This window comes from Patagioenas fasciata, chromosome 2 (assembly GCF_037038585.1).
Source record: "Patagioenas fasciata isolate bPatFas1 chromosome 2, bPatFas1.hap1, whole genome shotgun sequence".
Taxonomy (NCBI): domain Eukaryota; kingdom Metazoa; phylum Chordata; class Aves; order Columbiformes; family Columbidae; genus Patagioenas; species Patagioenas fasciata.
In genome coordinates, this window is record NC_092521.1 from 155,563,529 (window position 1) to 155,579,867 (window position 16,339).

A 16,339-nucleotide genomic window follows, 5' to 3' on the forward strand; every position below is an offset into this window, starting at 1 on the left:
GTTGTAGATATAAATTTATGTAAAATACAGTATTTCTAACAGCTTAATCATATATATGTATGTATGTTAACAGTGAGAAACAGACATAGGTTAAGTATGGTTCTTGCACATTTTTATATATCCTAACTCACAGCTGAGCTGTCTTTGTGTTAGATACTATGAAGCTGTACAATAAGCCATTACAGAGTCTTTGCAATGAGGACTGTCACTCTAACCTTACAGAAGCTGTGAGAAATAGAGCACTGCCCCTTTACTGAAAAGATAGGGAGCTGAGGCTTTTTCCTAGAACACGTTACCAAAAAATGAACGAATCATCAATCATCAATCATCTGTTTCTATGGAATATATGATCGTTTCATTTGCAATATTCTATCTCCTATGGAGTAACCACTCTCTGAGGAGAGAATGTGGTGCCTACAATGGCTGTGTACATACTCAGTATACAAAAGATGAAATATGTTAGTCTGCTATTAAAACATTACATGTATGTTATCGATGGATGCTTCATTGTACCATGAGAAGTCTGAAGCAGCAACTTTGTTATGGGCTTAAATACATCAGTTCTTGGATACATTAATAACATAGTGTCTTATATTCCCCTAGCAGTTGCTATATCCTCTTTTCACTGACAAAGGTACAAAGAAAAAATGTATGAGGTCCTGAGACAGGCCAGCTTGCACCTTCATATTGCCTATGCTAACAATTTGTGCAATAGATGCAATGATAATTGAGTTGTGTAACACCAGAAAACACTTGCAAAAGAATAAACTGAAATGCAAGAGCTGCCCATTATGGAAATGCCTGATTTTAAAGGTTCAAAAACTCCACTCCTGAAGTTTTCTTGAAACAAAAAGAAAATAAAATGTCAGCTTTGCTGCTTAGACGTCATTGTTAAAAGCCTATTTACTACATTTTGCATCTCTGAAACAAATATGATAGCCTTGCAGGATTCTATACATTGTGGAGAACACTGAGTGTTCAGGAAAATGCTGTAAGGGCATGAGAAGGATGCTGACTGGCTGTAGTCCAGGTCCCCATTTGTAGCTTATTGCTGTAAAATTTCCATATAGTTCCCCTGAGTACAATGAAAAACTGTGTAAAGTGATACTTCTGGCTTTGAATGAACTAACAGCATCAGGGAATTCTTACAATAAAATGGAAGAGGGGCAGCTTATACAATTTAATCACTTTTTCCTTGGAAAAATGGATACTTAAAAATATTACTAGAGGTCTGCGTGTAATATTTTCTTGGTATATTTAAACCTTGTTCCTAGACATTAGGCAATTTTGCAAAATCTGGACCTGGGTACTGGCAGGCCTAAACATACTTTAGACATTACTAAAGCTTTTAAAAGGTGTGGTATGCAAGGAGTCCTCTGCAGACCTGCATTTTAAAGTAAGGATTTACTTAATAACATTAACAATACCTTGCTAACGTTCAGGTCTTCAAACTGAAAATTAGGCAGTGGTACTCTATTTACAAAAGGCACATTCCTCAGAAAGTACACAGAGGTAAGCAGCTGGGCTAAAGACAAAATAAAGAAATGTTTTTCCATAAGCAACATATACACATACTTAAGGTTATTATTAGTGAATGGGAAGATTTAAGTTCCTGAAACTCAAAAAAAACTACTGGGTTTACTAAACGTAGCAAATTTTATGTGAAAGGTCAGATCTATAAAGGTGAGATTTGATTCCATTTATTGCAGCAGGTAGGGGCCAAAATACCTGTGTGGATTGGTCCTGGAGGATGTGGGTATGCCCTCTGGGATGGGTTGCATGAGGTGCAATTCAGGGTGTATTATTAGATTGTGAAAGTCTTTGTACAGCCCATCTGTAGAGAGCAGCTCAGACATGCCAGGTTAGGTACATATCCTTAGAATGGCAGGGAATGACTGGATCACTGCAAAGCTACTTAAAAGGCGAAATGCTTATTTTAAAATGCTTATTTTAAAAACCTGATTGACTGAGCCACAACACCTCTAATACAGTTTTTCCTTTTCACACTCCATCTCAGGGTATTTATGAGTAAGAAGTTTCTTTTAAGGGCACTCTGTGTAAGTGAATTTAGAGTTCTTAAAATTCTGGGGGAGTTCGGTTTATTTGTTTGTTCACCAAGTGACAGTAAACAAAGTAGAGTATATTTGACTGAAAAGACATATGAGTATGTAAGTTTTATGATACATTTGAATTTGCAACCAAATACCAAGTAAACCAGCATTTCCTGCAATTGAGAAACCTGAATTTTAGGTCACATCCAGCTAGTAAAGTGAATCACTTTTATTAGTGACACTACTGCACCTCAATAATAATTAGCATGAATACTTGTTAGTTCATATCACATACTTGCTGACCCACTCCTTAGCTCCCAAGCAAAGTCAAGTCACAAGACTGATGTATTGTGAGCCTCTCATTACTGAAATTGCTCTAATTACCCACAATACCTAAACTTTATTACTGACAATGATGGTTTTCAAGTATCCTTGAGAATTTAGAAAGTTCCACAGTTCAGAAATGCATCAGCCCTGCCAGCACTGAATGTCATGAGCAAATAGACGAAAGAAGAAATTCTAACTTCCAAACAGTCCAGAAGCCAAACAAAATATTACGAGTAGGAAAAAAAAAAAAAACCAAACAAATCCAAACATAATTATATAGTTGGAGTTCAGATTGTTTGGACTCAGAATGAAACTGCTTGCCCAATCCTATCAGGGGCACTTTGCAGTTCCAAACCCACATATGCCTCCCATTTACTATTTCTATTCTGTACCAGCCTGCTATTTTCTGCTCAACTGGTAAGCAAAAGCTACTTGAAAATTTTTATCTCTTAGTTTGTACTTACTGTCAACTGTCACAACAATAATAGCTGAAAGACCATGCTAGTCCATCTGCTTTTCAAGCAATCCCTCCAGCAAAGGCTTTCTTTATCTAGATGGATTTTTCAGTCTGTTTCAGAGACCTACCCAGAAAGAGTGCTTCTCAGTCAGCCACAGGAATAGCAAAGACAGCAATTAAAATATCCTAAAGTTTCTAGAAAATGTCTGCATTTTGGACTGTCATGATCAAGGTAGCTTAGCAAGAAAAGTATAAATATGCATAGAAAAAAAAGTTACTGATCTTAATTTGAGCACAGTAAGAAGAATGTAGAGACAAGGAAGGTATAATTTTATTTCAATTCTAAAGTTAATCCTCTATATTACTGAGATTATATTGAGGCTGAGATTATAAGAGTATTTTGGATGGAGAAAGAGACAATAAGATTCACAGCAGTTCTTAGAACTATTCTGACTGATTTTTTAAAAAAGCATTTTCTAAAGGGAAATCACTAGATTTCACTTTCCCTGGGGCAGAGATGTGTCTTATTACGGCAGTCTTGAGAATTGTACAAAGTTGGCAGCAACCTTTTGTTCCCTCAAGGACAAATTTTATTTGTATAGAAATAGAAGCTGCTTTCCACTCCTTCTTGACCATTTCCTGGGTCCCCACTAGACACTGTATATGTGTATCTGTGGTTTGGCCACAAAGAATCAAACCAAAGGTGACAGTGGGGTCAAGAAATGTTTTTCAGAGGAATTTGTAGAAGAGGAATAGCCGGTGGTTTGCTAGTAGATGAAGTGAGTATGTTAAGCTGATGACAAGCATGCTGGTTGGGAAGAACTGTTGTTCATCAGCGTGGGCACCTATTTTTGGAGGAGGAACGGTTCAAGCAGATGGCCATATCGCAATCCAGGCTGGATGCAATAACTGTGTGAGTCTGCACTGAGCTGTGAACTAGGCAGTGCTAAAGGGAGGAGGCGTTAGAGCCTCTGTCATCACCCAATTGACCTGTCATATTTTGCTTTCTTGTTAGAAATGACAGCATATATCTCCTGTCAAACAGATTATGTGTTAAATCAGAAGTTATTAATGCACTGTAATACAACAAGTTATTACTTTTGTAATCTTAATTTTTTATTATGAGAACATGAGGACTCATAATGAGTTACAGTGCACTTAAGTAAGGATGATGACGTCTTATGTACAGTAAAGACAAACAGAATTAATATGATCCATGAAACGGAGTGGTAGGCACTCATTTGGTATATTACAGAGACTAGTAGCATTCAAAAATACATTCTCCAACTAAGATATTATTTAGGAATCAAGTGCAGGTAGTGGTATCAAACAAATAAACTAAATACAAATACTATACTTTTATTAAATTTATGTAAGTGCTTTTAATATCTCAGAGAAATTAAAAAAATAAGTAAACACACACACGTATACATAAAAGTTTATAAATTTATTCTTTGTTCTGAACAATTAATGAGTATCAGAGATTTTTCTCTGACAAGAGGAAAAATGCTGGTCCTAGCCAAATGCAGAACAGATACAGCTGAAAAAGCTGTAGCACAGCAGTTCTCTTGATCACAGTTTGTAAGCCTGTTTTTCAATCCTCTTCTATGCCACAAAGGCCTTTTCCTCTTGTTCCCTCATGAGTACTTCTCTGTACATGTTTGCACACCCAGTCCTTGCCATGAAACCTCCTCCATGAGGTGTATATACAACCAGTCACAAGAAAAACTCCTAGAGTCTGGAGCCTGGCTTTGATCACTTTTACCATTAGGACAATTTGTTTGCGAAACATTATATTTTTCATTATACTGGATTTCATAAATGAACTGAATTAGTTTTTTCAGTTAGCCTGAAGGCAAATGGGAAGGACATCAACCATTACAACCAGGTCTGGAATTAGCCACTGGTGCCTTTAAGGTGATTTTGCAGCACTAAGATTTTGGCATACCACGGGGATCCATAGGTCTGTGTAAGAAGTTAAAGGGTGATACCATCAATTATGTGGAACTGGAAGGAATAGAATGCTTGATTATATTTGTTTTACTTCATTTTCAAAGTGAAGTAATAGGCACTGATCTACAGATATGATTGTATTCTTCCTGGCCACAAGGAAAAACCATTTGATTTCAGTCTGACATGGACTGATGTGTAACTTTGATGTATTTGCTAGAGATATTTTGAAGAGAAATACATATTGAAAAATAGTTAAATTTTTATTTTTGTATTATTTGATCTCCACAACCTGATTAGTGAAGATATGAGACCAGTAAATGTGGCTTTGTTCTATTTTATCTTACACTTCTAATAAAAATTTAAAAATCTCTCTGACTTTACTCTGCTAGAAGAAGAAATGAAAGTGAGAATCTTCCATACTATTAAAATGGGTCTTCTTTCATGTGCATCTTCTACAAACATTCACAACTCCTGTGACGGTGGTACCACTTAACCCTATTTGGAAACCTCATTAACCTCTTTCTTGATGCCTGTGAAATGAGACTTGTTAGATATTCTGCTCTTTAAATATTTCTCTTCTGTTAAGCTAAAAGAAAAACAAAATAAAAGCAGAATATAAAGACCTGGGAAACATCTCATCAGTGATGTGCTATTTGTCTTTGAGTAGAGAAAGTGTAGAATGTGGACCTCCATGTTTGCTGCTAACTTGAGATCCACTGATATACCTTCTATACAAACTTTTTGGCTCTTTTGTTTCAGGTAAATGTAAATTCATAAACCTTCTGTTCAAACTTCTTATTAAAATATAGACATGAAAAGAGGTTATGAGGTATAACAAAGAATCGCGGGATTTAATTCTAATAATTCAATCCACTGCTAATAATGGATAATTTGCTTATATTCTGAGTAGGTCGTTGCTCCCTGAAATGGGCCATTCCCACTGCTTGTTTTATTCCTCAGTTTCCTTGCATTTCTCACTGTATGTTTAAAGTCCTACACCAAAAACTCCTAAAGGTCTCCAATGACAAGAAAAGGTAGAATATCAGACTGGGCAAGTGAATTTTTGCAGCTCAGTAGGATTCTAGACTCTATATAAAGAAAATAGCACCTTTACAATATAATCTAGACAATATAAACATTCTCAGAGGTGCATAGCTATCTGTAGTTTCATCTCAGGTGTTTGCTCAGGTATTTTGGCCACCAAGCTCTATCAGTATCATTATCAGGAGAAAAGTCTTATTTCTCAAATGAGCTGACAACAGTTGAATTTTGAATTGCACTTCTATTTTAAATCTGTCAGTCTTTTTTATTTAAATATTTTGAAATGTTTAGCTCCTCAATAAACTCTGTTTATTTCCGTGAGCATCTTTCCTGGCTAAGTGATTAGGCAGGTCTCTTGGTGTCCCTGTGAGAACAGGATTTTATTAAATGGCTTTGAAGAGAACTGAATGGTAGATGTACAGCTGCTAGATTTATGGAACTGCTGGATCAGGAATGCTAATTTTTCCTAGTGTTAATATATTTGGTTGATGTCCTCTTGAAACATGGCTGAAGTCTGTAGCCTGTACCTCTTGCTCTAGTAGAAGAGCTCATGATGAATGTACAGTCAAATATTCTTAATGTTTTGCAGATGCTGTGAACACCAATTACAGAACACTGACTGAAGTGAAGGGGTTAATGTTTAATTAAGTATGATGATATGAATTAGGTATCAGCAGGGTCTAGGGTAATTGATGTCAGGTGAATGGGAAACTCCCCAGGATAATGTCAGTGCCAGAGGGAGTGGTGATTAGTGGGGATAAATGCTGGTGTGATCTGCATCTGATGAATGCAGAGCTGAAATGTTAGTGGGACTGGTTGAGGATAACAAATGCTTTTCTGTTCCCAACAGAGAATAAAGGAGATTTTGAATCAAAATATGTAAATACAGGTAGAACCCTTTCCACATCTAAAGAGTGCAATAAGACATACGCTTTTAATACATACCTGTATAAAACTTTAGAAAGCAATGCTAAAAGTTCATCGTGACCCATGTAGTCCCTAATTTTAAGTGGTTTCAAGAAAGGGAGAAAGTTAAGCTCCATTACTTTTCTCTGTTCATTAAAAAAAATGCAGAACATTCTTCAAAGTGCAGATGAAGACTTTGCTGTTCTTCCATGTAATCAATTTGCAAACTAGATTACAAATACTGAGGTACACCTTTGTGAACCTTCTTGATGGAAAATATTGATAAGCGTTGTCTCTATTTAGTTTTAGATAGCTATAGTTAATACTGTTGTCATATGGATATGTGTAAGAGGGGCTTCTTCAGACAGCTCTAAACAATTTTGATTGACTTCTAGAAAAAAGTCTGTTGTGTATGTCATAAAATGTAGTACAGGATTTGTAGGATATAATAACTCAATTAAAGATTGTCTCATAATGCATGTGTTTTACTGAGGTGAATTGTGCAAGAAAACTCAATTATTCCATTACCTAACATAGACATGCTTAAAAATGTTCTTTATTGAGCAACCTGATACAGTAACCTACACAGGCAAATGTATATCTTCTCTAATTATTTTACTTCAAAATCTCTTCACCTCCACAATACTTACAAGGGTGATAATGGTGCTTATTTATTTACTGTAGGCAAATCCTACGAACTTTTGATGTGAATTTGGGCCACGGAAATCTAGCTGACATGCCAAAGAAGTAAAACAGAGAGAAACTGAAAGTTCTCTACGCTATCAAAAAAAGTATTAATTTGCAGAAATTTGAAGAAATCTGACAATGATCTGTGGATAACACAACCTAAACACGGGTCACAAAAAGAGAGAGTCAATTTCTGCTCTGTGTCTTTACAGTCATAAATTTAGCATGATTGTTGAATGGCTGGATGGCTCACTATCTGTACATACTGTATATATCTGCACTGTACTACTCCTGCATTATATAGGAAGGTATCTTTAAATACAAAATGACAGACAGTAAAACAATGGTGAAATTGTTCATGTAGCTACATTAGCAGAGAGTGGTCCAAAATTAATTTTACTGTTATATATGAGAATAGATTCTTAGTGATTATTATAATCTGGATAGGTGTAAATGTACAATTCATAATTATTTGTTATTTTTTCAGATTAGCATTATTTAGATTTTATACATATTACTTTCGTAGATAAATTTGCTTAGTAAATATTAGATTAATGAGTGGGTTCATCTATGGAGTGTGCAAAATGTACAGTTTCACACATTTTGTGAAAGTTCTAATAATAGATTTTGCTTTCCAAGAGATGGTCTACATATCTCTCAAATAAAAAATACAAACTTAATCTGATTATGAATTAATTATTATGAGTTACATACCTTTTAATTCACAAGGAACATAATGTAGTCATATATACAGTACTGCAAATGGAATAATTCTGCTTTAATTAGAGGTGTACGTGTTCTGCAGAAATGCCAAAATTTCTCACTGAATTAATGTCTTGCTTTACTGTTGAAGTTCTTAAAGAGCTTTATGCAACAGACTGAAGAACATTATCTGTTCCTTTACAGCAGGGAAACTTGAGGAAGAGATGATTGTTCACGGAATCCAATTCTTAGATGTGTTTTATTCAACAGATCTTTCATGGAGGTCAGCTGGAACTCCCATTGACCTTTGTAGAGCAATACTTATGCCAACACAAAGCAGTTTGTGCATTGGAGAGCTGGAGAACCTGGTCAGTGATTTAAACCCAGGTCTTGTACTTTAAATCCCACATGTTAAAACAAGAAGAAATATTTGCTTTTCTGACTCTTTATCCTGGACTATGAACATATAACTGTTATGAGCTCAGCTTTCTGGATTCTGTGACTGTTCTGCGATTGGGGTCACTTGGCCAGCAACTCAGCCCTCCACAGCTGCACCACAGGCTCACCAGGCTGGCTCCTCCAGCAGAGCTTATTGTACTTGTGTTTGCAGTGTGTCTTGCTGAGTAATGCACGCAACCTCGTTGCTGGTGTATTCTGTGTAGATGCTCCCCCCATTTAATAAGTTCATTAGAACGGTCATTAACTAATTTTCTGGGGAAAAAACAACAACAACAACAACAAAACCCACAAAAAACAAACAAGGGGGAAATATCTTCTTTTCTGAAACTGGGTATCTGATTGCTCCCCTGATGCTAGCAGTAAACTGCAGGAAATATGGGACAATCCTTGGAAAAGAACAAGAGGTGACTGAACGTGCAGTCATGCAGCTAACACACTGAGTAGGCATTCCAGCAGTCTGGATAAAAATTATTTATGTTGTGGGTATGTGTAAAATGGCCTGGGAACTTTCCAAATGCAAGAGAAAGAACAATTCTAGCACCCAAGAACTGGAATATAAGAAGACAGACACGTAGTGAAGGCTGTTTGAGGATAGAGCAAAAAATCCAGGTGATAAAGCTGGAGACAGAAATAACTAAAAGTTTCCGAAGGTAATCAGTTTGTTTAATGTCAATACAAGCAGCCACACTAATACTAGCACTATTGCTAATACTCAATCTCCTGTTGCTTTTGCAAGTATCTTCACTGTTTACCTTGTCTGGAAACCCTGACTCTTCTACTAAGATCCCTTTCATCAGGTAAATAAATTTTTCAGTCAAAAGACATAATGAAGAGCTATAAACAGATGATAATCTGCAGTTTGGGGGACTTTGGGTAACATTCAGCTACACAGAATTTGCCAGTGAATAAATCTTGTAAAACAAAAGTGTACCACATGATGTCAATCCTGATGATTTGAGACAGTCTTCAAAATATGAGGATAAACTGACAATGTTGTTGCAGTGCTATGTTGTGAGAATTTGAAATTCTGTTTGTTTTGCCTGATGCCCTAGGGACTACAAAACAATAGAGCCTTCAAGTGTTCAGCAGAACCAAAATATAAAAATTAAAATATTAATTTTGATAAGAGAGTGGAGAAACAAAAACATCACATAGCAAATTGGAATGCTCAGTGAGCTATGTGCCAGCTGAAGTCTGTAAGAAGTGTCAATGATGCCATTTCTAACCCCTTAAAAAACATCTGCAGAGATGTTTTTGGTCAGAGTTGGACTGTCTGGATAAATCCTAGGCTTAAATTCTTTGTTTTCTAACTCTGGACAACACTGTCAAGGTACTTTAGAAAGAATCAGGGAATGTTTGACACAGAGATACATTAAGTTATAGTCACATGATTCCAGATAAGATTCACTGCTGAAGCCACCAAGGAAGGCAGAGCAGTGGCACAGCCCCCATCCTGCAGCCTTTGGCCCTGCAGGGATGCTCATGGTCACCGTGTGTGCAAAGCGGAAGAGTCATCACAGGCTTAAGGGCAGTCAACACACTGAGTCCAGAGCTGCTGCTGAGGGCAAAGGACTGGTTTGGTCATGCCCCTTGGATTTAGGTGTCTAACCTACAGCCTGGAAGAGGTGTCTCTCTCTCTCAGTTCAGTTTCTTGGCTTCCAGTGCTTCCCTGAGGACAGATGAGCTATTTTTAATAAGTGGAGGTATAGCCAAAACTATTCTTCAAAGCACAGGTCTGCGAGCCTTTTCAGACATTTCTCCAGGTGCCAAAAGAGCTTCAGACAGTTTAGGAGCTCTGATCATTAGTGAAGAGTTGCTTATGGATTTTAAGGGCCACAAGTTTGACTTCAATTTCCCAAATTCTGCCAATCTCAAGTGTTTTTATGGCTCTGACCCTCACTCTGGAATATGCCTACAGAATAACTCGGTGTTGGAATAACTTCTACATCAGATTGCTTGCATTTCGATTCATGGTTTAATGAAGAAGAAAGTGAGCTAAATACTTATTGGAAACAAAACTGCCAATGAATAGAAGAAAGCACAGACCTGCAAGTTGAGCAGAACTGGAAGACAGAAGCTGGACAAAGAGTTTAGAGGAGATGGAAGGAGGTAGTGATGTTGGAAAGAAGGAGCTGTTCTTGGGAAGAAAGCTGAAAGATGTACTTCTTCTGGGTTTCTGTGCATCTGTGTGCATAGTTTTTGATGGAAAGTAAGAGAAGACTTGATGATAAGACTGGAGTCTATAAATTTGGGATGTCAAATTTATTTTCTCAGCCTTTTCTGAGATAGTGATGACATCCATAAAATTGCTGAAATTAATTTGCATGGCACAGAATAAGATTTAGGCAAGAAAAAAAGAAAATATAATGGGTACACAAAATGAAATGTCTTCATAGAGGAGAGAATATGCTGTGGTTCATTTGTTGGATTTGTCCTCTATAATGCCTGTCTGCATTGATCATAGGGCATGTTTTGTAGTTCATGCAGCTCCTTCCTAAATAAGAGAAGCGTAGCAACACTAAGTAATGTCACTTTAATTTAAATCTGTTTTCAGAATAAAAATAGATTTTAAAATATCAAACACTGTTGAAGAAAAACTTTATTTGGTGCTGTTCTTAATCTAAGGTGAAGTACTCACCTGGTAAAGTGACAGGTGTGAGTCTCAATGCTTTATACTTTCTTCATGCAAATAAGTTATTGTACCATGAGTTTGCAACCCAGATTGGGTAATGTGATGAAAAAATGAACATATTCTGAACTTTTCATTCATTATTCTGAAAGCATCTGCTGCCTCTAAATGCTGATATATTTTATTGCAAAAGTTCTGGACAGGGCTTTGAAATGTATTTGCAAGCAAATTCCTCCTGGCAGATTACAGGTAGAGGTATTCTCAGAGTTCTCTGCAAATAGTTCTCCAGGTGGAAAAGTCTATAAACAGAGCAGGATATCTCTGTCTGCACGAGACTTCAGTGTTGTGTGGTACTGTGTCGGTCCAAGGTGCTGAGGAGATGGTGGAAGGACTTCAGAGCTATGAAGGTGTAAGAAAGAGAAATTACACTGGATGGAGGTTTCATACGAGACTGTAAACCTCATCAAGGAATCCCTTCTATCCTGAAATGATGCTAATGTTTAAAGACTGAGATCTACCTACAGTAAGACCAGAAAATGATTGCTTACACTTAAGGATTGTTTCTAAAATAACAAAGAATTTACATTTCTTTGTGAACTGAAATATGAAATCAAAATCAGCCACCACTAAAATGCAGAAGAACTACATTTATTGTTACAGGACCAAAACTTCACACATTTGCAACAACTTATTACCTCACTTTTATTTGAGAAAATTGACTGTGAAAGAAGTACTCTTTCACAATTACTAATAACTCAAATAATAGGAAGATTTGTGTTTCTTATTACACAACCTAAAAAGACTGAGCTGTACTGGACTTTAAAGATTTCAGTATAATTGTGTAAAAATATTTGCGCATATAAACAGTTTTTATATTACTCGATATAACATGTTGCTGCTGAAAATGTAAACAGTAATTTCAGGAGAATCATCTTTGTTTTTGGAGGTAAAATGAAAATGAGTATTTGCCAAGAGCTAAGTACATAATACATAAGAAGCTGCAATATATTAGATTGCTATTTGATTGCTAATATATTGCATAATATAAGTTTTCAATTGCCTTTTTTTTATTGTCGAATAAAATAACATCAGAATTTCAGAAGAGATTTTTTTTCAGCTTGGCACATTTAGTATTTCTAAGGACTCGCTTTAATCACAACTTATACTGATTGAAGTTGGAATTATTTTATTTTTTTTTAGCTATGAGAACTGACTTTGGACATTAGGTAAATACCAATCAGTTAAAACTCTTTAAGATCCTTAATAACAAAAACATTAAGGATGAGTTAACAACTGCCTAACACATTTCTGTAAGAGTTCTTTAAAAAAAGTTGCTACTGTATAGTTATAAAAAGATTGATGATGTTTTTCTGCTCATAAATGTGACTGAACTGAATACACATTAGAGTAAAGCAGGAAAAATAAAAAGACATATTTCCAGTGTGATGTATTAATTCTTAAACACCTGCTCACTCACTATAATTTCAGCACACAGAAATGCCTTAATATCTTCTAGCTAACTTCCTCTAAAAAAATACACTGATTTTGTAAAAAAGCAAAATATTGTTGAAAGCTGAGAGATATCACATGAGGAATATTGCGTATAGGAGTTTCCATTCTATTAGTTGTGAGGGCTTCACGGTCTTAAATTAGATAATGATGTAATATTCTAGAATTTATTTTAGTTCTCTACTTCTTAACACATAGGAGGTATTATATTCATTCTTATCTCAAATGAATAGTGAAAATTATTCCTTCCACAACTTGGACAGTTTGCAGTAACCTCCTAAATACTATTCTGATTTGGCTGAGATTCAAATTAAAATTAATCTTAGTTTTACTTGTTAAAGGCTTTATAAATTGCTTAAAAAGAATTTAGAAGGTACTTGAGTACATTATACCGGTCTTAAGTACCAGTTAATATAAGAAATAATTTATACTGATTGAAACACTTTTCAACCAAAACAAGTGTATATGAGACAAAAAAAGAAAACAACCAACCAACCAACCAATCAAGCTAAAATCCAGCAAGTAAATAAGGCTTCATCCTCTCGTTTTGGGTTTTTGTTTTCAAACCCTTCTTGGCTTCATGGGCTGATACAGCTGTCATGGCTGCATAAAACAGTCTGAGGAGACAGCGAGTATTGTCATATATTCTCAATGATGTAACTTTCAATACCATGAACATGATTTTAACCATGAACATTATTTAAACACTAGAGCAAATTCAAAGCTGGCTCTGATTCCACCGACAGGAAACTACTTTGGAATTAAAATGATATAAATCAGCTTTCAATTGAAAATAATCCATTTCAGATGTTAAAAAAAAAAAAAAAAGTCTGTCTTAGAAATTGTAGATTACTGTAATCATATTGAGAAATGAAGAAGCTTTCATTATATTTCTTTGGATGTGTCAATGCACGGACATTGATACAAGAACTGAGGGACTGAGGAACCAAACAATGGCAGGACAGCAGAAGATGAACTCTGTATAAGTCTGGCGGTGATCTAGAACCTTTAAAAGAAAGGTAATTTGCTATAATGAAAGAACGGGTACGTAAAACATTTCAGTTTTATTTGGCAAAAGTTATAACAAAGAGAAGAGCTTGATCCTACCTACCTGAATAAGTCTTTCAGAGATTTTATAGCTAAAACTACTTCCCAGTGAATTGTTTTGGATTTAAACCAATCTCCCTTATTTTGGAGATGGTTCCATTATTTCCCTTAGTTTCAGACCTCACATGGAGCAATTGCACAAGCCGTATGTGTGCAACAATTGTATTTGCCAAGACCGTCTAACTGGGATGACTGAATATTGCTGTTTTCTGAGTACTGATTTCACAGCAAGAAGGAAGAAAGGACAAAAGAAAGGCAAGCTTTCTGTTATCTGAAGTGGCTGCATGAATTGCAGAGCTGCAGCCGTGAAACTGAATGTCCAGTGTTTACTACTCAGAGATGTATATTGAAGGGATTTTGTTTAACTTACTTTATTTAGACTGTAGGTATTTTTATCAGATGTATTTAAAAAATAGAATTTCATAAATCTAGAGGATAGGTTTGTAGAGGCTCCTCAGTATAACTGAACACCAATTATACTGAATAAATCCCATTGAAAATGTATGCTTTGGTCTAAGTATTGATCTAAGCAAAAGACAGAGGGGAAAAAAATCTCCAAATACCACTTTTAAGGACTTGCTTGATCCTCACTTGGGAACACAGAGCAAGCAGCTTTAATCTATTGTGGGCTGAATTACTGCAGAAACTAAGGGCAGCAGGACACCACCAGTGTGGCACTAGAAGCATGCGTGTTTGCAGGTGGCTTGGATGATGTGCAGTTCCAGCACCTCCATGCCATGATCAGGCCCTGGTTTAGCACATGCATCTCGTTGTGTAGAGCAGTTCACCAGCTTCTTGGTGCTGGTTCCCTTCTTTCCCTCCTGTGACTCCAGGCAGTGTCTGGACCTGTTCTTCCTGTGGCTGGGGAACCCATGTTATAGCAGGATTGATGTCTTGATCTCCCACCAACTAAGTGCTGGCCCTCTCTCAGTCCTCCCCGAGATGCTGGGGTCCCCACTGAGGTGCTGGTATGCAACCCCAACACCACAGAGCTGTTTGAAAGCAGGGGGCACAATGAATTTCTTATAACACACTAATTAAATGGAGAAATGTACCTGTGCAGAAACTGTTTTGCTGGGAGTCAGCATGTGATTGCAGGAAGTCCAGAAATAGAGAGATTGTTACTCCAGCCAATAAAATGGTAGATTCCTGCCAAATGGGCTGTGGTTTCCTGCATGGACTTGGAACACACCAGTGACAGAAATGTGAAGGTTCTGTGTCCTTTTTGCAGAAAGGCTGCTTTCTCTCCCCACCTGGAGGGGAGCAAACAGGAATAGTGAGTGCAAAATGGTGTTGATATTCGAACAGTCAGCATCGAACTAAAATGTCATTTAAAAAAAAAAAAAAAATTAAAATTGCTAGTTTTGCTGCTATCTGTCCAAAAAAGGTCATAAACTCTGTGTATTACTAAAGTATAAGTAATTCTTACCTCTGTAGTAAAAGTACCGTCAGTAAGAATACCATCAATATTTCTCTACTAAGGATAACCTGAATTGTTAAATCTTTCTAGCTGCATTAAAGACAAAAGCACTCTGAACAGCAGAATGTGACAGAGTGCATTCATGGTCATGGAAATCTCCACCAGCAGGATATCTGTCTGGACATCTTTCGGTGGCTGACCTGTATAATACATTTTAATATGGTACTTATGGATATTAAAGGGTCTGTTTAGAATATTTTCCATAACTGTTTCTATTGCTCAAACATCTTGGTTGCCTGAAGAGATGTTTTGAAAGTGCCTAGGCAAAATAGATATTTACTTTTACTTGGTTACTCAAATTCATGTTATGTATTTAGAGTATTCTTAAATATTTATATTAATATGAAATAATGAAAAATGTAATTCAAAACATTCAGTTCACTGAAGTTTTGAAACCTAGGGTTATAATTTTTCTGCAATATTTTCCATCCTTTGGAATAGCATAACATATCTGCATGTGCAGCTACCCACGTATATTCTGGTTTCCATTCTGATATGTTCTTCAGTACCAATATAATGTGGTTCATTTTATTCTATCTATCTATCTATCTATCTATCTATCTATCTATCTATCTATCTATCTATCATCTATCTATTTTTTTAAATTGAGTTGAATTACCACAGCACATTATTATAGCTTTCACTTCACCCATTGTTTCAAACATCAGCCTGTAAGTTATTTATAGAAGGGTTTTTTCTGTGAGTGTTTATAAAACAAACCCAATGAAAGGAATTCAGTTCTAGAAGGGAAGGGATGTAAGGAGACAGGTATTAAAACCGATTTGTTTTAAAACTTTAGATTGCTGTGGTTCTTGGAGTACTTTGGAGAATATGAAGGTTCTGTGCAGTAACAGCAATCCCGGTGGGTAAAAGCCATATTCAGTATACCTGCTGCAGTGTTGTTCTTGATATCACAAACAGCATGGTGAGTGAATGAATAACTGGGACACTGTTTTTTTGGATTTGCCATTTTAAAGAGGTAGTTAGGTGTAAACAACTCAAGAAATAATTCATTTTTTTCATAGGCAGTT

At 36.1% G+C, this 16,339-nt stretch overlaps 1 long non-coding RNA gene across 3 annotated transcripts in view; it reads right to left on the reverse strand.

Annotated features, from left to right (window-relative positions):
- Positions 1-9,449: 9,449 nt before the first annotated feature.
- The window catches only part of LOC139827297 (uncharacterized), a 35,356-nt gene continuing 28,466 nt past the window's right edge, over positions 9,450-16,339 (reverse strand). For 2 of the 3 annotated variants that reach the window (XR_011737781.1, XR_011737779.1), the window contains 2 exons: positions 14,884-15,081; positions 9,450-11,611 (listed from right to left, as the gene is read on the reverse strand). This is a non-coding gene — a long non-coding RNA (uncharacterized lncRNA). The remainder of the gene's footprint in view (positions 11,612-14,883; positions 15,082-16,339) is intronic. The other variant, XR_011737780.1, reaches the window with a different exon arrangement.